The sequence below is a fragment of the Rhinatrema bivittatum genome, chromosome 1 (assembly GCF_901001135.1).
Source record: "Rhinatrema bivittatum chromosome 1, aRhiBiv1.1, whole genome shotgun sequence".
NCBI classification, from domain to species: domain Eukaryota; kingdom Metazoa; phylum Chordata; class Amphibia; order Gymnophiona; family Rhinatrematidae; genus Rhinatrema; species Rhinatrema bivittatum.
The window spans coordinates 411,277,474-411,301,613 of record NC_042615.1 but is presented as its reverse complement, the minus strand read 5'-3'; the positions used below and the strand labels follow the sequence as shown (position 1 = coordinate 411,301,613).

Genomic DNA, 24,140 nt, shown 5'->3' with positions numbered 1-24,140 from the left:
GCCTGCAAAAGCAGCTAAATCAAACACCGCAAGAGCTACTCTTCCCATCTGGCAGAGAGTTGGGAAACGTAATAGATTTTGCTGCCATTTAGGAGGTTCCCTGCCCAATAAGGGAACAACCTGACTGTTACTGTAATACTATTCCTGACTGATATTCATGAACCTTGGTTATTTTCCTGTCACAACATGTCTGCCAATTCACTTTCTGTTTTCTTTTTATATATTTTTCTTAGACAATCTACAAGATGCTAGTGTCTAGCTTTCTACTTATGTCTACCTATTTGCTGGGTGGTGCTCTGATCCCATCATGCTGTTGATAATAGCTCCCCCAATGATATCAATGGAAAAGTCCTGCAGGGAGGTTTACACAGGTCAATTGCTCTTTTTGGGGATGGATGTAACAACTTTGGAGTGCTGCCCTCCATTTGCTTTTTCTATTGTTATCCTTTATAAATACTTTTGTTATCTCTATCAGAAACTGGACCAGTATGAGTAATGGTTTACAATTGTTGACTCTCTATAGCTCTTGGGGATGTTCCTTCTTATTGTTTGGGGAGTTTTAATCTGCTTTCTCTTTCCTTTATTTATTTAACTCTTTTCTATACCAACATTCATGATACTGATCATATCATATCGGTTTACAAGGAACAAGGGCTATAACATTAACATTACCATTGAAGACTAAGCAAAGTTACAATAAACAAGGTCGAGTGAACTTGGGAGCTGAAGAAGCTAGAGGCAGAGGTTAGACGAGATGAACTTAACAAAACGGTAAAATTGGAGATGCCTAGATACATATATAGAGAGGTCTGTCTAAGTGGCACTTATCAGCGGATCGGAATGGTTAAGGGAAGGCTTGTAGGAACAGCCAGGTCTTGAGTTTTTTCCCCGAAATGTTAACAGGCAGGGTTCCAGTCTGAGATCTGGAGGGATGGTATTCCAGATGGCAGGTCCTGCTGTCGAGAATGCCCGTTCTCTAATGGCTGTACGAAGGGTGGCTTTGGTTGTGGGGGATGTGTAGGGTTCCTTTGTAAGCTTCTCTGATGGGTCTTGTAGAGGTGTGAAGTCTGAATGGGATCTGAAGGTCGAGCGGGAGCTGTTTGTGAATAGTTTTGTGGATGATGGTGAGGGACTAGTGTAAGATTCTGTAACTTATTGGGAGCCAATGTAGGTTCCTGAGGATGGGTGTGATGTGATCTCCACGGTTGGTGTTTGTCAAGATTCTGGCAGCCGTGTTCTGGAGCATCTGAAGAGGTTTGGTGGTGGAGGCGGGGAGACCCAGAAGAAGAGTGTTACAGTAGTCTATCTTGGCAAAAAGTTTGGTTTGGAGGACTGTCCTGAAGTCATGGAAATGTAGGAGTGGTTTGAGTCTTTTTAGAACTTGAAGTTTGTAGAAGCAGTCCTTGGTTGTGTTGTTGATGGTTTGGACTCAGTCTCTTTGACTTCTTAAAATTATCACTCCTTAAGGCAGATGCCACCATTTTGGATACTCTCCATTAATGATAAAGGTCTTAACTCCCCTTATAAAAGAAAAACTTTGTTTCGAGAGCTAGAGTTATTAAGGGCTGATATTACTTTCGTCCAAGAAACACATCTATCATGAAGATACGAACATCTCCAATCTTCTAAACTTTCTCAAATATTCTTTTCTCCCTGTAGTAAGTCTTCGAAATACACCGGGGTCTGCATAATGTTGTCAAAGAACTTTGGGGCAGATTTTCGGAGGGGTTACACGTGCCGGGGCGATTTCCAAAAGGCCCGGTGGCGTGCGTAAAGCCTCGGGACACTTGTAAGTCGCGGGGCGGTCCAGCAGTCAGCCAGCAGGCATAACTTGTGAAATAAAGGTATGGGTTATTGGTTTTTTTTTTCGAGCTGGGGCGGGACAGGTAGGGGAAGGGAAGGAGGAGGGGGGGGGAAAGGAAAGTTCCCTCTGAGGCCTCGGGTTGCACGCACAAATGTACGCCGCGCTTGAACATTTTAAAATCTGCCCCTTTGTTTGTGAATGTGTCCTTTGTCAGAAAATGTTAGTAAATGTTATAATATGTGCTTATAATCATGTATGAACAGTGTAGTCAGTTATTCCAAGCTGGTATTAAAACATAATTGCTTTTTTTATCTGAATAAAAGAAATTTTCATACATTCAGACTGGTTTATTTCTCTAAATATCACTAAAGAAGGATCCACATCTCTATATAAATAATAAACTTCTTCCTAAGGGCAGAAGGGTTGTGTGATTCAGGTAGGGTAGAAGCAGAGTGTACCCTGTCATTCACCTTCACCGTAGTATTGAGGATCCCTTGGGAAGAAATTTAATACTACAGGTATTGATTATACATTAGCTAACATCTATGCCCCAAACAAAGATCAGTGGAAGTTCTTCATGCAACTTCACAAAATTCTGCTTACATCCATGACAGGCAACCTAATTGTGGGTGGTGATTTCAACATGGTTATCTCTCCTAATCTGGATGCATCAAAGGGTTTTCCTCCTTTGCGAGAGCTCACCTTACAGTTGTGAGATCCCTGATGGATGCATGGAGGACTCGATTCCCTACCTCTCAGGTTTTACCTACTACTCAAAACCCACAATGCCTACTCTAGACTGGATTACCTCCTGGTAGACAAGACAATTATTCATAATGTACAAGCCACTGATATAGGGATAATTACAACCATGCTCCTGTAGGTAGATGTATTATTTGACCATTATGATGCAGGTATAAGATTTTGGAGACTCAACAAGTCTTTACTATAAGACCCTATTTATAACAATTCTGTTATTAATGCTATTCAAAAAAAATTTTGACAATGACAACTCCGTTGCTTCTCCTATAATTGTTTCAAGGCCTTCATTAGGGTTTTTTTCATTTCTAGGGGCACATTCCTCAAGCGATAGAACAAGGAGGAATGTTTAAAGCTGCGCCATACTATTAAACTTTTATCCCAGAAACATCAAACGAATACCTCTAGGGATACCCTATCCCTCCTCTCTAAAGCTAGAGAGGACTTAATGACTGGAATACTTTGAAGGAGGTGAAAAAGTGGGTAAACTGCTTACTCAAACTGAAAAAGATAACCTTCCAAAATGTAGAGATTACTTACCTGATAATCTCGTTTTCCTTAGTGTATGCAGATGGACTCAAAACAAGTGGGTATAGTGTGCTCGTGCTAGCAGTTGGAGACGGATCTGACGTCAGCACGGGTACATATACCCCCACAGGAAGTGCAGCAATTCAGTAATCTTCCTTGCAAAAGCTTTATGGATATATGTGTGACTGACCGATCAATTAAATGAACAGGATTACCCTGACCGACTGACAGTAGCTGGAGACCGCCAGTGTTCTCAACCGGAAGGCGTCGACACCCGACAGGGTGGGTGCCCTATATAAGAAAGCATGGCTTACCGTGAGTCGGTGAATCCCCATTTTTACCGGCAGCCGGGCGGGATGCTGAGTCCATCTGCATACACTAAGGAAAACGAGATTATCAGGTAAGTAATCTCTACATTTCCTAGCGTGTAGCAGATGGACTCAAAACAAGTGGGATGTACAAAAGCTACTCCCGGACTGGGCGGGAGGCTGCCCGAGGTCCGTGCAGGATTGCCCTCGCAAATGCTGTGTCCTCCCTGGCCTGGACGTCCAGACGGTAGAATCAGGAGAAGGTATGGAGGGAGGACCACGTCGCCGCTTTACATATCTCTGCAGGCGACAGCATCCTAGTTTCTGCCCAGGAGGCCGCATGCGCTCTGGTAGAGTGAGCCTTAACCCATAGAGGTGGTGGTTTTCCCGCTTCTACATAGGCCGCCTTGATAACTTCTTTGATCCAGCGGGCGATGGTTGCCCGTGAGGCCGCTTCCCCTTGCTTCTTCCCGCTGTGAAGGACGAACAGGTGGTCCATCTTTCGTACTGCTTCTGACATATTCAGGTATCTGGACAGTAGCCTGCCGATGTCGAGATGGCGTAGTATTCGACCTTCTTCCAACTTTTTCAAACCTTCCGTGGTAGGCAAGGATATGGTTTGGTTGAGGTGGAAGTGTGAGACTACTTTGGATAAGAAGGAAGGAATCGTGCGAAGATGGATAGCCTCTGGAGTGATTCTGAGAAATGGATCACGGCAGGACAGTGCTTGTAGCTCTGAAATGCGGCGTGCTGAGCATACAGCCAGCAGGAACACCATCTTCAAAGTTAACAAACGGAGGGACAGGCCTCGAAGTGGTCTGAAGGCAGGTCCCGCTAGGAATTCCAAAACTAGGTTGAGGTTCCACAGGGGCACTGGCCACTTCAGTGGCGGGCGAATGTGTTTGACTCCTTTCAGGAAACGTGAAACGTCTGGGTGTGTGGCAATGCTGTTGCCGTCACTCCAGGGACCGTAGCAGGATAGCGCTGCCACTTGAACCTTGATGGAATTGAGGGTCTGACCCTTCTGAAGTCCTTCTTGCAGGAAATCCAAAATGATAGGGATCTTAGCGGCATGTGGATTGGTGCCGTGAGTTTCGCACCAGGCTTCAAATACTCTCCAGATCCTTATATATGTTAGTGATGTGGAGAACTTGCGTGCTCGGAGGAGTGTATCTATTACTGGCCCCGAGTATCCTCTTTTCTTCAGCCTAGCCCTCTCAATGGCCAGACCGTAAGAGAGAATTGAGCTGGATCCTCGTGGAGGATGGGACCTTGCCGCAGCAGGTCCCTGTGTGGAGGCAGGGGTAGTGGATTCCCTGCCAGTAGTCTTCTCATGTCTGCGTACCAGGGTCTTCTTGGCCAGTCCAGGGCCACTAGAAGAACTAGGCCTCTGTGCCGCTGAATCTTGTGTATAATGGCGCCCAGCAGGGGCCATGGAGGAAAGGCATATAGCAGGATCCCCTGAGGCCATGGCTGTACCAGGGCATCGATCCCCTGGGATAGAGGATCCCGCCTGCGGCTGAAATATCTGGGTACTTGAGCGTTGGACCTGTCCGCAAGTAGGTCCATGCCCGGCGTCCCCCACTGATCCACAATCATCTGGAAAGCTGTGGGCGACAGCTGCCATTCCCCTGGATTTAGGCTTTCTCTGCTGAGGAAGTCTGCCGTGGTGTTGTCCTTCCCAGCGATGTGGACAGCGGAGATGTCCTGGAGATTTGCTTCCGCCCAAGTCATCAGGGGGGCTATTTCTAGGAATACCTGTTGGCCTCTGGTTCCGCCCTGTCGGTTGATGTATGCCACCATGGTGGCGTTGTCCAACATCACTCTGACCGCTCTGTTGTGAAGTCTGTGGGCAAATCGCAGGCACGCTAGCCTGACTGCCCGTGCCTCTAGTCGGTTGATGTTCCACCCAGACTCTTCTCTGTTCCACCGCCCTTGGTCGGTGAGTTCTTCGCAATGTGCTCCCCATCCGTTCAGGCTGGCATCTGTAGTGAGCAGGGTCCAGGTTGGGGAGGACATTCTTGACCCCCGGCTCATGAGGCCGGGCTGCAACCACCATTGTAGCTGATTCCGCACTCTGGCTGGTAGAGGTAGGTGTACGGTGTAGTTCTGTTATCGTGGGCTCCACCGAGATAGGAGGGCGCGTTGTAATGGCCTCATATGAGCCCGCGCCCACGGTATCACCTCCAGAGTGGATGCCATAAGGCCGAGGACCTGTAAGTAATCCCACGCTGTGGGCCAGGTGGCGCTCAGCAGGGCCTGCAGACGATTCCGGTGCTTTGATCTTCTTTTGGAGGTCAGGCTGACCTTGTCTTCCTGGGTGTAGAACCGGACTCCTAGGTATTCCAGCGACTGAGAAGGCTGTAGGGAACTCTTGTTCAAGTTTACTACCCATCCTAGGCTTTCCAGAAGAGCTATAACTCTGTTGGTTGCCTGGTGGCTCTCCTCCGGTGACTTTGCCCTGATCAGCCAATTGTCCAGGTAGGGATGGATGAGGATTCCTTCCTTCCTGAGGGACGCTGCCACTACTACTATGACCTTGGTAAAGGTCCGCGGCGCGGTGGCTAGCCCGAAGGGTAAAGCTCGAAACTGGAAGTGTTGGTTCAGGACTTTGAAGCGTAAATAGCGCTGGTGATCCCGATGGATTGGGATATGCAAGTAGGCTTCCGACAGATCTACGGATGTGAGAAACTCCCCTGGCTGTACTGAATTTTTGACAGACCGCAGAGTTTCCATGCGAAAGCAGGGGACCCGTAGGTGTCGGTTGACTGACTTGAGGTCCAAGACGGGCCTGAAAGTGCCCTCCTTCTTGGGCACTATGAAATAAATAGAATAATGCCCAGAATTTATCTCCCCTGCAGGCACTGGGATTATGGCTTTTAGGGACAGAAGCCTCTACAGGGTAACTTCTAGTGCCGCCCTCTTGAGGGGTGAACAAGGAGATTCCACAAACTTGTCCGGCGGAAGCCGAAGAAAGTCCAGGTAGTACCCTTCTCGGATGATGGCGAGGACCCACTGGTCCGTGGTAATCTCGACCCACTTGCGGTAGAAGAGGGTTAGCCTGCCCCCTATGGCTGCTACCCCCGGATGGGTCGGCTGATTGTCATTGTGGGGTACGGCCGGGGCCCGAAACCGAGCCGGTTCCCCTCTTGTTGTGCTTAGTCCGAAAGGACTGGTTCCTGGCCTGTGAACGAGGTGCTTGGTAGCGAGTCCTGTAAGGGTTGAAGCGCTGAGAGTTTCTACCTCTGGATGGTCTAGGAAAAGGGTGCTGACTCCTCCTTGGCCTGTCTTCTGGTAGACGAGGTAATGGAGAGGCACCCCATTTATTAGCCAGTTTCTCGAGGTCGCTGCCGAACAGGAGGGATCCCTTAAAGGGCATTCTCGTGAGACGTGTCTCGGAAGAGGAGTCGGCCGACCAATTACGTAGCCAGAGCTGCCTCCTGGCTGCCACTGAGAATGACACTCCCTTGGCTGCCGTACGGACTAGGTCGGAGGCTGCGTCAGTGAGGAACGAGAGAGCTGATTCCATCTCTTCAGCCGGGGTGTTGTTCCTAGCCTGTGATAAACAGGAATGCGTCACCACAGTGCAGCAAGTCGCAATTCGTAGGGACATGGCTGCCACCTCAAAGGCTTGTTTCAGAATGGCGTCCAAGTGCCGGTCATGTGCATCCTTGAGGGCCGGGCCGGGCCGCCCCGCCCCCCCCACCGGAATGGTGGTGCGCTTCACAATTGCGCTAACTATGGCGTCTACCTGAGGGCACGCCAGCATTTCCTTAGTTGCCGGGTCTAAGGGGTACATGCCAGCCAAGGCCCGACCCCCTTTGAATGAGGCCTCCGGCGCATTCCATTCCAGATTGATTAGCTGCTGTGCTGCTTGTAGGAGGGGAAAATGGTGAGTCGTTTGCGCAGGCCCTCTAACAGGGGGTTCATTCTAGGTTCCCCTGGGGTGTCATGGCCCGGGAGAGCCAGTTCCGACAGGCATTGAGAGATCAGGCCTGGGAGACCCTCTTTCAGAAAGAAGCGCCTCATGGTCCGATATGTTTCAATCCCCGAGGGAAGTTCTCCCTTCTCGGGGGGCTCTTAGTCTTCCTCAGGGCAATCTGAATCCCCATAAGTGGGGGTTCCGGGTGGCGAGTGGCCGTGCCTAGGCCTTGAGGGTCCAGGGGCCGGGTCATCCGATACATATGGACCCGTTCAGGGAGCAGACTGCATTGTGACAAAGGCATGAATCCCCTTGAATAATTCCACCCAGGAGAGCGAAGCCGGATCTGGCCTTAGGGGCATCAGGTCTCTCGGGTTCCCTGGCAGCTCACCGCTGCCTGCTAGGTCTGGGGTGTTCCCTGAGGAACCGGCAAATACACTGGGCTGCGACCGGTCCTGGCCTGGAACTCCCAGGGCCTCTTCACATTGGGCACATAGGGAGTCTGCTTCCTCGCTCTGTGTGGCTCTGAGGTTGCATGCAGAGCAGAGGCTTATGCCTGATTGTGGAGGTGCCGGCTCCGCTGACACATGGGCTCTCTTACGCTCCATCTCGTCTGTTAACTCAGCTAGAGTCTGCACTTTGTAATATGCGCTAAATATGTGCGCCTACCAATATGCGCTTATCCACGTGCGCCTGTCCACGTGCGCTTATCAACGTGCGCCTAACAACGTGCGTTTAGCAACGTGCGCCTAATAACGTGCGCCTATCGACGTATGCGTAACAACGTGCGCCTATGGCGCGGTGACGAACCAGGGCAGAAGGCGATGGTGAGCAGGCAGGCAAAATGGCGACCCCCTTGGCGGGTTGCCACGTAGGCAGACTCTGCTACTCCTCGCTTCCTCGGAGACCAACAAGTACAGATGTACGCCTTACCTTGTCTTCGGCACTTCCCGGCTGCGACCCGGGCGGTCTCCGGCTGCGGGGGGAGAGGGTGATTACCGTCACCGCCGAGCTCGAGGAGGTGCACCCGCTGCCTCTAGGCCACGCCCGAACTCGTCTCGCTCGGGGGCCAAGTCCACGCCGGGACCGAGTCTGCCTCTATGCCGCGCCCGAGCCCTTCTCACTCAGGGGCTAGGTCCCTGCCGCGAGTCGGCCACCGGACCAAGGCTCTTACCTCCGAGGGACCACGGAAATCGCCTCGGGAAACTCAAATGGGGGAGGGACCAAATGGTATCACCGCAGGAGTGCGGGGCTCGTCTTCAGGTAGGTTTCTTCTATGAATTTAGTCGTTAGAATTTGGAAAAACGCTCAGCGAGCGTGAGGTAGCTCCAAACTGCTTTGGAGACGGAAAATTACTGAATTGCTGCACTTCCTGCGGGGGTATATGTACCCGTGCTGACATCAGATCAGTCTCCAACTGCTAGCACGAGCACACTATACCCACTTGTTTTGAGTCCATCTGCTACACGCTAGGAAATTTTATCTTAAAAATCAAAGATATTAACTGTCACATTTTGTCTACTAATTCAGATATTGGGCAACACTTTCTTAATTTTTATACGGACCTTTACAGCCCAGATTTTTCAATCAATTCAGATAATATTGAAGAATATCTGAAAAAAATTTCCCTACCATAACTGATGAGATGCGTGATGATCTTGACAGGGAAATCTCTAGTCCTGAAATCCTACTCGCCATTAAGAATCTTAAAGTAGGTAAAGCTCCAGGACCTGATGGATTGTTGGCTAAATTTTATAATTAATTTGCACCCTATCTTATGTCCCAATTGCAGAAAATTTTCAACGTTCTGCGCATGGGCGACTCATTGCTTCCAAATTCTAATCTAGCTGGAATTACTATCATTCCCAAACCAGGTAGAGATCCCACACTTTGCGGCTCCTACAGACCTATTTCCTTAATAAACCTTGATTTAAAGCTTCTGGCTAAGATATTAGCCAACTAACCACAATTTCAGAGAAACCTCTCATTCACAGATTCTTAATTAAAACACTCTCAAAAATACATATGGGAAATTGTATCAGAAAGCAATGTACACTTACAGTCGTCTGGCTCTTGCCCACAAAGGGCTGCAACCAGTTTCATGTATGTGGCACTCACAGTCACCTCATTTACTCTTTTCCCAGTGATCATAATTTTTTTCAATTTTTTAAAAAAACTTCAATCATCCCACTTGTGTTACCAAAATTAAAACCACAGTTGCGCTTGTTGCTACTTATCTTAGTTAATGCCCGACACCAATGTGCTCCACACTTTCTTTCATTCATTCATTTCATCCTATCTCTCGGTGCTGCTTTTTCCACACCAAATTCGCGCTCACTAGCGCTTTACTCGCTGTTTTCTTATGGTGCTGTCTGCTGCTGTGTACACGCTGTTATACCTCCCTACATTGCCAATGTTTCGGCGGTTGTTCCCGCCTTCTTCAGGGGAATCTCCTATCATGTAAGACACATAGAACTCATTGCTCACAAGAAATAACAATTTAAACATTTCTTTCCTTCAATCTCACTGCCAGTGTTCGGAGGTATAACAGCATGTACACAGCGGCAGACAGCACCATAAGAAAACAGCGAGTGAAGCGCCAGTGAGCGTGAATTTGCTGTGGAAAAAGCGGCACCGAGAGATAGGATGAAATAATGAGTGAATGAAAGAAGGTTTGGAGCACATCGGTGTCTGGCATTAACTAAGATAAGTAACAACAAGCGCAACTGTGGTTTTAATTTTGGTAACACAAGTGGGATGATTGAAGTTTTTTTAAAAAATTGAAAAAAAAACTATGATCACTGGGAAAGAGTAAATGAGGTGGCTGTGAGTGCCACATACATGAAACTGGTTGCAGCCCTTTGTGGGCAAGAGCCAGACGACTGTAAGAGCACATTGCTTTCTGATACAATTTCCCATAAGTATTTTTGAGAGTGTTTTAATTAAGAAATTTTGAATGAGAGGTTCCTCTGAAATTATGGTTAGTTAGCTGTAGATTTACATTGAGAGGATTCATAAGCCTAAGGAATACAATAGTTTGCGAGCTCATTACGATAAGATATTAGCCAACCATTTTAACTGCTTTATTGGCCAGATTATCCAGTCAGATAAGAAAATTATTCCTTACCTGCTAATTTTCGTTCCTGTAATACCATGGATCATGCCAGACGGTGGGTTATGTTCCCTGTCCAGCAGAAGGAGTCAGAACACAAAATTCCCAGGGGAGGACCCATATAACTACGCCTCCCCTGTAACAGCTCTCAGTAACTAGACTAACAAAGCCCAAAAAAGAGAGACCAAAAACAGAGGGATCAAGTAATCAAAGAAGGAATTGAAATAACCGCTGTCCAAATAAACAGCAACTAAATTCTGAACAGTGAACTTGCGAACAGCAGTGCGTGAACAAAAAAGACACGCAGGATTCGAAATACAGAGTAAAAGATTGTTAAGACAGGTAGGCAGGGATGTCCCACAAGCAAACCCCCAAACCAAGGGAGGGTGTCTGGAATGATCCATGATATTACAGGAACGAAAATTAGCAGGTAAGGAATAATTTTCTTTTCCCTGTACATACCAGGATCATTCCAGACGTTGGGATGTACCAAAGCTTTCCCATCACGGGTGGGCCGCAGACAGCTCTGCTCGTATTACCTTGTCTCCAAGCTGACCGCCCGACGGAGCACAGACGTCCAGGCGATAATGTCTCGCAAACGTATGGATCGACTTCAAGGTGGCCGCCCTACAAATCTCCTGAGTGGAGACGGAGGAGCTCTCCGCCCAAGATGTCGCCTGGGCTCGAAGAGAATGAGCCTTGACAACCAGCGGAGGGGACTTACCCACGCCAAGGTACGCCGCTATGATCACTCCCTTCCACCACCGCACTATAGATAGTTTGGAGGACATGCCACCCTTCCAGGGTCCGGAACAGAGGATAAACAGATGATCGGAGAGCCGAAAATCATTAGTCACCTCCAGATAGCGTATCAGAGACCGCCGTACATCCAGTCTATGAAGGTCTCCAGACTCAGAAAAGGCAAAAGATGGTAATTCCACCGATTAGTAGAGGTGGAATGCCGAAACCACTTTAGGGAGAAAAGAAGGAACCGTCCTCAGCGAAACCCCTTCAGGCGTGAAACGAAGGTATGGTTCACAACAGGATAGGGCCTGCAGATCGGAAATACGTCTTGCTGAACTGATTGCCACGAGAAAAATGGTCTTGAGAGTGACGTCCTTGATGGTAGCCGAGCTTAGAGGTTCGAACGGCGAACCACAGAGGACTCAGAGCACCAGATTCAGATTCCACGACGGACAAGGTGGCGAATCGGAGGCTTCAAGTGTTTCACTCCTTTAAGGAAATGGAAGACATCCGGATGCGAGGACGGAAACTCCTTATTTCCACTGCGAAAAAAAGCCCCCAAGGCCGCCACCTGAACCCGAAGAGAATTGTAAGCAAGACCCAAATCCAAACCTGCCTGCAAGAAGGAAAGAACTTGTGGCACTGAGGCCTGCATGGGAAGAATGTCATTCGCTCCACACCAATCCTCAAAGACCTTCCAGACTCGAACATAGGTAACAGAGGTGGACATCTTACGTGCTTTCAGTAGCGTTGAAATAACCGGTTCCGGATAATCGCGCCTCCAACTGACACCTCTCAAAAGCCAGGCCGCAAGTCAGAAGCGATCTGCCTCCTTGAAAAATATTGGTCCCTGGCGTAGAAGACGTGGCAGCTGACCGAGACGAAGGGGAACCTCCACCGTCAAATTGCGCAGATCCGCGAACCACGGTCGTCAGGGCCACTCTGGCGCCACAAGGATCACCGGCCCTTGGTGTGCCTCTATCCTGCGGATGACCTTGCCCACGAGGGGCCACGGTGGGAAAACATATAGGAGACAGTGGCGCGGCCAGGGCAGGACCAGCGCGTCCACGCCCTCGGCGCCGCGCTCCCGCCTGCGGCTGAAGAAGCGGGCAGCCTTTGCATTTCCGGCGGTTGCCATTAGGTCTACGTGCGGTGTACCCCATCACCGTACTATTATCCGCATCGCCTGCTGCGAGAGCTCCCACTCTCCGGGATCCAAGTTTTGTCGGCTGAGAAAGTCCGCCTGTACGTTGTCCACTCCCGCTATATGCGAGGCCGCTAGTCGTTGGAGGTGAAGCTCTGCCCACTCCATCAATTTGTCGGTTTCCAGAGGGACCAACCGGACTTCTCGTGCCTCCCTGGCGATTGATGTACGCCACTGTAGTCGCATTGTCCGATAGCACCCTGACTGCTTGATGGCGTACTATGGGGAAGAAACCCTGTAACGCCAGACGGACAGCCCTGGTCTCCAAGCGGTTGATGGGCCACTTCGACTGTTCCTCCGTCCATCGACCCTGGATTGAGCTGTCCCGACAGACCGCTCCCCAGCCTGTGAGGCTGGCGTCCGTGGTGATAATCACCCAATCTGGGTCCTCCAGCGACACCCCCTGAGCTAGGTGCCGCGGTTCCAGCCACCAATGGAGACTGATGAAGGTTCCTCTTGGAATCGGAAGGATTGCTAGGAAATCTCTCGACACCGGCTGCCACCGGGAGAGTAGGGATCTCTGCAGAGGCCTCAGATGTGTGAATGTCCAAGGAACCAGATCAATGATCGTGGCCATGGTCCCCAGTACCTGCAGGTAGTCCCAGGCAGTGGGCGTCTCGAGCGCCATAAATCCTTGAATCTGCTGACGCAGAGAATGAGCTCTGTCCAGATGCAGAAAAACCCTGGCATTCTTGGTGTCAAAGCGAGCTCCCAGAAAATCCAACGACTGGGACGGGACCAGGCTGCTCTTGGTGAAGTTGACAATCCATCCCAGAGATTGGAGAAGTTGTACCACTCTGTCGACTGCGAGGATACACTGCGCTCGTGACTTTGCACGGATGAGCCAATCGATTAGGTAAGGATGCACAAGGATGGCTTCCTTGCGCAAGGTTGCCGCCACTACCACCATGATCTTCGTGAAAACCCGTGGAGCTGTAGCCAGGCCAAAGGGAAGAGCGCGAAATTGGAAGTATTGACCCAAAAATTTGAAGCATAGGTAACGCTGATGAGCTTGACAAATTGGTATGTGGAGATACGCCTCCGTGAGATCCATCGTAGCCAAGAATTCTCCCGGATGAACTGCTGCTAACACTGAACGGAGTGTCTCCATGCGGAAACGAGGGACTCTGAGGGACCGGTTGACATGCTTGAGATCCAGGATAGGACGAAAAGTACCTTCCTTCTTGGGAACCACAAAGTAGATTGAATAATGCCCCCGGCCCAGTTCGGCGGCTGGCACCGGCACTATGGCCCCCAATTGAAGGAGACGATCGAGGGTCTGCCGCACGGCTCCCCGTTTGATTAAGGACCCGCAAGGAGAAAACAGGAACCGGTCCCGAGGAGCGCAAACAAAATCCAAAGCGTAACCGCGTCTTAGAATATCCAGAACCCATTGATCAGACGTGATTTGGACCCACTCTTCGTAGAAGAGAACAAGGCAACCCCCCAGTCGAGGGACCACCTTGCGGGTCCGTCTGGCATCATTGGGTAGATTTAGCGGATGTACCAGCACCCTGCGCTTCCTTACCCTGGCGGCGCCCACGAAAGGGCCGGTTCCAGGAGTGCGAACGAGAAGAGGGAGCCCGAGGTGGCTGTTGCCTCTGAGGACGCGCTCTCCGCTGGTTACAATAACGGTTTCTGGAGTATTTATATGATCTTCGGGCAACTTGTGCACTGCGTGCTCATTAAGGGACTTGATGATCTGATCCAAGTCTTCGAAGAGGCATCAGCCGACCGATTGCGAAGCCAAAGGAGCCGACGTGCTGAGACCGCCGCCACCATGGTTCGGGCTAGGACCCTTAAAAGATCATATAAAGCATCCGCTCCATAGGCAACCACGGCTTCCAGTCTGTCCGCCTGGTGAGCCTCAGCGTCTGGTAAGGACTGGGAGGTGAGAAGCTGCTGCACCCACCGAAGACCCGCTCGCTGTGCGAGGGAACTGCAGATAGCCGCCCGCATCCCTAAGGCCGAGACCTCAAAGATATGCTTGAGGTAAACCTCCAGCTTCCGATCCTGCATATCCTTCAACGCCGTCCCTCCAGTGACAGGAATAGTGGTATGCTTTGTGACTGCTGATACCGCAGAATCTACGGTGGGAACTTTGAGAATTTCCAAAAAATCGGCCGGCAGAGGATACAATTTTTCCATGGCTCTACCGACCCTAAGGTTGGCCTCCGGGGAATCCCATTCCCGAGTGATCAACTGCAAGATCTTGTGATGAGTGGGAAAAGACTTGGCTAGAAGCCGCAGTCCTGCTAGGAGGGGGTCCCCCATCTTGAGAGCCGGGTCAAGCCCCACCTGTTCCGGAGGGGGATCAATATCCATTTCCTGGAGGATGTAGGGAATGAGGTCATCTAACTCCGCTGCTTGGAAGATGCGGAGGACCCTAGGGTCGTCGCCCTCCACCTGGGCCGCCAAGGTGGGGTCGTCCACTTCAGGATCCTGGGATTGTCCTTCCCCCGACGAAGTCTGTATTATCGATGGTGTCCCGGTAGAGCCACGAGATGTCCCTGTTCCCCCGCCTACTAAAGGGGGGCGAGTCTGAGGGAGGGTCCCACCCAGGAGGGGGGCAGGACATGGTATCTTGGGGGGAGAGGGTCCCCAGGTCCCAAAGGTCGTGTCTCTGCTCTGAAGAAAAGCCCTGTGCATCAGGACTATGAATTCAGGGGAAAAGGCCTGGCATCCTGAGGGGTCACCCCACGAGGGATCCCCCCTCTGCCTATCAGGATTAGACTCGGAGTAAGGGTCCAAAACGGGCCTAGAAATGGAGAACGGATTATTTATTTATTTTATTTAAGGTTTTTTTATACCGGCATTCAAGAACTCGTTCTCATCATATCGGTTTACAGAAAACAGGGGTGCAAAAATATAACCAAAAACATAAATAAACGTGGAGAAGAGAAGCAGTTACAATTAACAAGGGTTCATGAACTGGGATTATAAGAAATAAAAGAGATAGAGGAGGATAATTATATACAAGTGTACAATGTAAATAAGGAGTCCTCTATATATACAATTATCCGTGTCCTCCTCAGAAAACGCGGCATCAGAATCTTGCAACAAAATGGCCGCCGTTCCCACGTTGAGAGGGAATGGGGCCTGGCGCTTCCTTCCCACGCGGTCTGCAGCTCGAATGTCCTTGCTAGTAGCTGGCGCACATTCCCCCTCGGGGAAACAGCCTGAGCACAGACCCTCTTCAGAAAATAATCCGGCCCTGTCGGAGCCCTCACAAGGCGCCGCGGACTGTATCGCCGCAGGGAGAGAGGGGGGGGAGGCTCTACAGGTGGCTTGCGCCTAAAATGAGCGCCGACCCGGCAACGGACGCTTGCCGCGGTCCCCCACCGACCTAAAGAAGAACTGACGGGGAATTAACCTCCCGACAGCAGGCGGCCCCGGGGAATGGTGCTTTGCGGGGCCGCAGGTCGGGATGTCGGTCGCTCCCCAAAAGGGAGGGGGGAAAACCTGGGTCAGGAGGGAGAGGCCGGCACTACCGACTTTCACCTCAGAGAGCCGAACGGAGTCCAAAAATTGCAGTCTTCTGCTGAAAAAGAAGATGAAACAAAAATACACTTACCCCAACTGAGCCCTCAGTGAGGAAAATGAGAAAAGAAAGAAAGAAAACAGGCAACAGCCTGTCAGCAAGTCACCAGGCTAGAGAGCGATGAGCCAGCACCAGCGGAGAGCTCTCCCCCTGCTGTAAGAGGAGCCTTAGCAAAGTGACCTAAACTGTAAATTTAAAGCTTCCTATTTTTTTTTTTTTTTTTTTTAAACTTGATCCCCCTGAGGAGGTAGCCCTAAGCTAACAAGCTGGGGACCACCCCAAGTCACCTGCTCACATCTGCTGGAGTCAGAACGTTACAGAGAGCTGTTACAGGGGAGGCGTAGTTATATGGGTCCTCCCCTGGGAATTTTGTGTTCTGACTCCATCTGATGGACAGGGAACATAACCCACCGTCTGGAATGATCCTGGTATGTACAGGGAACAGGCGGGCTTTATTCCATGCAGAATGGCGAGGGATAATATCCAGAAAATCTTAAAACATAGTTTGGGCAGCTAACAAGGGAAAAATAGTCACACTTCTCTTAGCTATAGATGCTGAAAAAGCATTCAATATGGTCCACTGGCCATATCTATTTGCCACCTTAAGCAAAATGGGCTTTGACTCCAAATTTTTAAACTGGGTGCACTCCTTTTATGACACCTCAAAAGCATGCCTCAAAATCTGATTCCTTCCAGGTTTGGAGAGGCACCAGACAGGGTCGCCCCCCTCTCACCTCTACTTTTTGCATTATTTTTGGAACCCCTGGCCATAACCATCAGAAATAACCCACATTTCACTGGTTTCCAATTGAACTCCCAGTCATTTAAACTCTCACTGTTTGTAGATGACATTTTATTCACCATTAGCAATCCGCACTCATCTCTGCAAGCAATCGAATCCAATTTGGCTCAATTTAGTAAGGCCTCAGGTTTTAAAATTAATTGGGAGAAATCTGAGATTCTCAATATCTCATGCAATTGCCAGTTGGAATCTTATTTAAAAATTCATCATTAGTTCAAATAGTCTTACCCAAAGATCAAATACTTGGGAGTATATATTGGTAGATTTCTGAATAATATCTATTTGCTGAACTATACACCCTTATTGAGGAAAATCCATTTAGACCCAGAGAAATGGGAACATCTCTCTTTATCCTGGCTTGAGAGAATCTCCACAATTAAGATGAATATTTTACCTAGGTTCCTGTACTTGTTTTAAACTTTGCCAATTCCAATATCCAGTTCACTGCTCAAACAATGGCAAATAAAACTTTTTCGCTTTATATGGGAAACACCCCCCCCCCGAGTCACTTGTACTGTCCTTTTCCAATCTAAAGAAAATGGAGGTTTAGGGGTCCCTAACTTAACATGGTACTGTGCAGCAACCCAGCTCCGATCCATTATTGATTGGCACAACACAGATGTGAGTAAACAGTAGGTTCAAACAGAACAATTTTGTTACATAGAATGCCCTTAACTGCTACAGCATGGCAACCTAGACAAATTTGGCGAGACTGCCCAGATATGGCCCCTACTACTCGACATACTCTAAAAGTGTGGGATGTTTGGAAATGTCATTTGGTAGGGCCAGGGACTTATTTCCACTCGTCCTATCTCTTTCATAATTTATCTTTTCCTCCTTGTTTACCTTTACAATCTTTTAAATGCTGGAAAGAGAAAGGAATTTTGTTGATTGAAAATGTTTGTGTAAATGGGAAATTGTTATCCTTTGACACCTTGAGGGACAAGTATAAGTATATTCCAAAATCTTCTCATACATACAAATTAAACACTTTATAGCCAGTATCCAAGACAGAGACTTACTCCATACTGAGAAATCTTTATTTGAAGGATTTTGTTCACACGTACACCATATGAAAAATGTGATTTCTAAAATATATAAGCTATTAAATGCTAAACTGAAGGATAAGCCCACCCATTTAAAAGCTTGGGAGCAAGATCTAGAGTATGTTCCTACTGAGGATACTTGGTTGTTTGTCCTCCAAGCAAGGAAATCCTCTATTTCATCTTTAATAATAGAGAACAGCTATAAATTGCTATATAGGTGGTATTTTACATGAATTAAATTACATAAATTCTGCTTTAAAATAAGTGAAAAATGTTGGAGGGGCTGTCCTTCTAGAGGTACCTTTTTACACATGTTGTGGGATTGTTCTAGGGTATAGCATCTTTGGCAGCAGATATCGGGCATATTATCCAAGATTTATAACACTAATATTCAGTTGACAAAAGACTTGGCACTTAATTCATCAAATCTGCGATGAGGATTGGACTTCCCAACCTCTGATTCCGCATGTCTGCACAGCAACAAGAATGGAGATAGCATACTACTGGAGACTGGACCATATCTCACCACTTTCTAGAGTTCTGGCACGTCTGGATACAATTTGTACAATGAACAAAATAACAGCACCAAAATATCACAAAATCAACATGTTTCATGCTGTTTGAGACCCATATTTACAATGGAGAAACAATGACAATTCATAAAACTTTTCTTTAAGAATGTTTCTGACATACTTATTTTTCTCTTTAAGCTATCTCTTTGATATATAATGGTTCATGTGGATGTTTTTTTATTTTATAAAAAAGGTATTTACCTTCACAGAGAATTTTTTCCCCTTATTTAATATTTATTCTTTTTCAGAGAAAAAAATGTTCCTTTCACCCTTTGCTGAATGTATTTAAATCAGGGTTACATCTCAGTTTCACCCTAGTGAGAATAGGAGCTTAATGACTGTCTCAATTTTATAAAAGTTGACATCTATCCACATGGGTCAACCATTATGTAGAAATTTACTGTTCTATCCTGAGCCTAAACCTTACCTTTGGTTTAAATTTCTAAACACACTTTCACTAAATCACTCACATTCATTCTCTCTCTCTTATAATGTGCTTGGCTTCTGTGTGCTTAAGTTGGTATTTTACTAGCAACTTAGAGCAGTCTCAAAATAGAGATCACGAATATCATCTTCTGCTCTTTCCCTTACTTAAATCAGACTAACTGCCCATTTCAACTGTCATAACTCAGTGAGATTAGCATTCTGATGATGACCTCATCAAAAATAGTTCTCTGGGGTACTTTAGGACAAGTTTTAATCTAATTTTAACTCATGGACACACCCCTTCATTGTAGTTATAGGACTAACAATTAGAAATTTTATAACCAAATTAGAAAATATGGGATTAGAATTTTTTCTGACAAGCTCCTCGCAGCATCCCCTCAGCTCTGATTTATACTGTCGAGACTACCTTATTTGTATAGACTCTAACAGGAATTCTACACAGTATTTCTGTAAAATGTAGTCTGCTGTAGTGGAAAATTTGAATTTTAAACTTAAATTGTCTCTTTAAAATGTGTCTGTGAGGGTTCTAAATTAATTTGCAGCATTTCTTAACATCTCTGAACCCAATTCCAGAGCACTATAACAAAATTAACTTTCTCTCACACTTCTTGCAAGCAGCAGGGACATTCTCAGTTGTCCTCAATGCCATTGGCTAGCTCCACATGACAATGGTAGTGTCTTCTGCGCTGCAACTGCTCAAATCAACCTGCCCTGGCTTCCCACAATGGCAGGCATGACTCCTTCTCCTCCCTTCTCCAGTTGGCCTTTCACTGCCACTAACCTGAGAAAAGAAGGCGCTGCACGTACTCACTCCGGGGGACCATCTTTTCCCCTGAACAGTTGACTGCCAATGTCTTCCTACAGCCATGAGGCAGGAAATCCTTGTGATTGTGTTAATCAGCTGGCTGCCTTCCCTGTCTTCACCGCGATAATCGCAGCAGCTTCCCTAGCTTCTTCTGCCTTCCCTGCAGTGCAGCAAATGCCCAAGACTTCAGGATTGCCTCAACATCATGGGCTATTACAGCCTCCAAATCCAGCAGACAAGTAAAATAAATTTTCAGCCCTTTTTTTTTTTTTTTTTTAAATAAAAATTACACCACCATTAATAATTTTTAACCACTGGGTTACATTTATAGCACCTCTTCTCTGGGGAGGTTGTACCTTAACCTTCATGTGAGATCCTTATCGTCCTGCACTGTGCTTTTAGTAATTGGGAAGCATTCAAGAATTTTTACTCCGTAGACTTAGCTGCACAAACATCTCTGGTCCTTTGGGGAGATAAGACATAAATGCAGATTTCAACCTCAGACGAGTTGTGCTTATAAGTTGGTCATTCAGGGATGCTAAGTAAAGACTGCACAACAAAATAACCAGAAATGACACATAGGAAGCCAAGGTTAGATGTCAGAAGGATAGAGATTACTGGACAGACCTGCATGGCAAGCTACATGCATGGTAATGTGTGGGTGAAACAGTAATTTATTTATTTTTATTTTATTTAAAAAGATTTATTGACTGCGCCCTCCAAGGTTCGGGGCGGTTTACAATAGTACAAGCATAATAGTATAATTCCTGATACATCAACTAACAAAAGTTAAATAAAATAAAATAATTAAATATGATAATTAGAATAAAGTCAAATAAAAACGTAAAATAAAATCATTAAATAAAAAGGACAGACACACATCACACCATAAGCCTTAACGACAGACAGCATTCTTAAACAAAAGGTAAATTCATAAAAGATTTTTGAAAGCTTGTTTAAATAGATAGTGTTTTATAGCTTTCTTAAATTCTTGTTTGACACTTAAAATTCTGATGGAATTTGGTATAGAGATCCATGTAATGGGGCCAGTGATGGAAAATGCCCATTCTCTTGTCATATTAAGTTTCGTGGCTTTAGGGGATGGAACTTGAAGTTGGTTTTGTAAACGGAGAGTGCATGAAGGAATGTAGAGATGAAGAGTTGCAGTTAGCCACAAGCAGTTGTTATGAATAAAATTATGTATAATAGTTAAGATTTTATATTGGATCTACCAATGGGCATTGTGCTCTCCTGATAGCAGATGGGAGACTGAGTCAGATTCCAAAGCTGACATCACCCTACATATACCCGTGCAGTAAGCTTAGCTCTTCAGTATTCTCTTCGAAAAGCCAATGTGGATATATGTTGCTTAACACTTGATTAAACTTGGTTAACCTTGAACTGGTTCAACTGATAATATATATATATTTTTTTTAACTGGAGACCGCCAGTGTACTCAAACAATAAAACGCCAACACCAGACAAACTGTGGGTGTCTTGAACTAGGGATTGGCCGTCGCTTACCCGTATTTGCTTAGTCTCGAGATTAGTTATCAGAGGTTCTCAATTTCTGGAGCAGCCATGGGCGGAATGCTGAGTTCATCTGTCTACACCAGCGCTTCTCAACCGGTGTGTTGCATCTCCCGGTGTCCCACTGCCCATTGCACTTCCCTTTTCCCTTTTTCCAGCCCCTGCGGGCCAATTGGAAGCCTCCTTTCTTCTTACCCCATTGCCCAACAGGAAGCCTCCTTCATTCTGCCTGCCCCTGCACAGGTCAATCAGAAACCTCCTCCCTTCTACCTACCAGTGGGAGTAGGAAGAAGGGAGGAAGCCTTTGATTGGCCAGTGAGGCAAGGCATCGCCTAGCCCAGGGGTGGGATGGGAGAAATAGCAGTTTCGAACTCCGATGAAGCAAGGCCGCCACAGCCCGTGGCGGCGAAGAGGAAACCCGACCCCGACCGAGGCCACCACAAAGCCCATTCCAGTGATGGCGCAAAAAGAAGGCCCGCCAGAGTAAAGCCATGGCGGAATTGGAGCCCATCCCTGCAGTGAAGAACGAATACGTTTTTGGTGAGAGCTGGTGTGTGCGTGGGTGTGAATGGGAGCCTGGGTGAGAGCTGGTGTGTGTGTGGGTGTGAATGGAAGCCTGGGTGAGAGCTGGTGTGTGCATGGGTGTGAATGGGAGCCAGGGTGAGAGCTGGTGTGTGCATGGGTGTGAATGGGAGCCTGGGTGAGAGCTGGTGTGTGCGTGGGTGTGAATGGGAGCCTGGGTGAGAGCTGGTGTGTGCGTGGGTGTGAATGGAAGCCTGGGTGAGAGCTTGTGTGCGTGGGTGTGAATGGACGCCTGGGTGCGAATGGATGCCTGGGTGAGAGCTCTTGTGTGTGGGTGCGAGAGCATTTGTGTGTGATCGAGAGCTTGTATATAAGAGACCATGAGTGTGATAGAGAGAGAGACTGGTCAGGAAGATGACTTGTGTGAAAGAGACCGAGACTGGTCGTGGCGTCTATTTGGAGGTATGTGTGTGAGTGACTGGTTGTGGGCGCCAAGGAAGAGGACTGTGAGGACAGAGCTTCAGCAGCCCTTGCTGCTTCTGGTGAGTGCTATTGGCCTGGAAGGGAAAGGAGTAGGAGAGTTGCTGGAGAGGGTAAGTAAAGGTGGCTTTTTAAATTTATTTTTCTTGATTGACTGACATCTTAATTATTGGGTATTATGCAATGTCTGCTGTTTTGAAATATTTTATTGATATTTGGACATGTTTTAATAATTTTTATGCATTTTTAATTGTTGGATATTATTCTGTTCAGCAGCTGTTTTGTAACATTTTTAGTATAGCTTTACAATTATTTCTGTGTGGGGCTCTATAGCAGCTTGGCTTATTCTGTTTTCCCAATAGGAAATGTATTAGTGTTTAGGGCCTGGTTTAATAGTTGTATTTCTTAGATAGGATAGTTACTTTCTTTCTTTATTTATTTAAAGGGTTGGTTTTTTTTACCGACATTTGTAGGTAAATCGTTTTAGTGTGTTCCATAATACAGGTGTAACTTTGTGCAGGTTAGTTTGTGTGCATTATTGCAAATCCTGAGAGTCTTTTAGGTGCTATATTTCTCTTTCCATTTCTCCAGGTTCGCACTGCATGCAGAGTGGCTTTTTTAGTTTTCCATTCCAGTTTCTGTCTCCATATTTATAATTTGTGGTTTTTCTGTACTTGGTGAAGGGTAAGTGACTAAGGTGAGGTATTTAACTAGCATGTAGGCATTTGCATCAATCTTATTTGTTCTGTTTTCTCAATAGGATATGCATTAGTGGTAAATTACTGTCTTTTCATAAAGAAGGCTATTTTGCCTGGTAGTAAAAGGAGTTCGTTTTACTTTTACTGGGATGTCATCAGAACCAGAATATCTTTTTTGTATGGCGAGTTGTACAGGGTAATGCCCTAGATCTGCTCTCCACTCATTGCTGGGGGTTGAGGGGATTCCTGTGGATGCAGAGTGCATGTTTACATTTAATCCCGTGATGGTCATGTTTAGTGTGTCACACATGTGAAAACCATCTGTCAGGTGTGTCCCGGCCAAAAAAAGGTTGAGAATCATTGGTCTACACTAAGGAAAACAAAATTATCAGGTAAGTAATTTCTCCATTTCCTAGCATGTAGCCAGATGGACTCAGGACCAATGGATGTACAAAAGCTACTCCTGCACAGGGTGGGAGGCTGCCTGTAGACCACTTAGTACTGCCCTTGCGAAGGCTGTATCCTCCCTGGCCTGAACATCCAGGCGGTAGAACCTGGAGGTGTGTAGGAAAGACCACGTTGCTGCCCGACAGATCTCGGCTGGCGACAGCAGCTTAGTTTCAGCCCAGGAGACTGCCTGGGCCCTTGTAGAATGAGCCTTGACCTGTCGAGGTAATGGCTTTCCTGCCTCTATGTAGGCTGCCTTGATGACTTCTTTGATCCAGCAGGCTTATGGTTGCTGCGATGCCGCTTCCCCTTGTTTCTTTCCGCTGTGAAGAACGAACAGGTGATCTGTTTTGCGCAAGGGTTCCAATCTTTTCAAGTATCGGACTAGGATTCTGCAGACATTCAGGTGGCGAAGGAGGCGTGAGTGTTCCGAGTCCTTGCGCTCATCTGGAGATGGTAAAGATATGGTTTGGTTCATGTGGAACTGGGAGACCACTTTCGGTAGGAACGATGGTACAGTATGCAGCTGTATGGTGCCCAGAGTGAACCTGAGGAACGGTTCCCGGCAGGATAGTGCTTGAAGTTCGGAAATGCGCCGAGCTGAACATATTGCAACCAAGAATGCCGTCTTTAAAGGTCAGGAAATGTAGCAACAGGCCGCATGTTGGTCTGAGGGAATCCCCTGCAAGGAAGCCTAGTACTAGGTTGAGGTTCCATAGAGGCACCGGCCACTTTAAGGGTGGTTAGAGTTGCTTAACCTCTTTCAAGAAGCGAGACACATCTAGATGAGTTGACAGTCTGGTATCGTCCACTTCGGATCTGAAGCAGGCCAGTGCTGCAACTTGGACCTTGAGGGGGTTGAGAGACAA

The 24,140-nt window shown here is 47.4% G+C and overlaps 1 protein-coding gene across 4 annotated transcripts in view; it reads right to left on the bottom strand.

Moving 5' to 3' along the window:
- Positions 1-24,140, bottom strand: part of THAP1 (THAP domain containing 1) — a 142,600-nt gene that overhangs the window by 49,648 nt on the left and 68,812 nt on the right. The gene's annotated exons all lie outside the window — the stretch shown is intronic.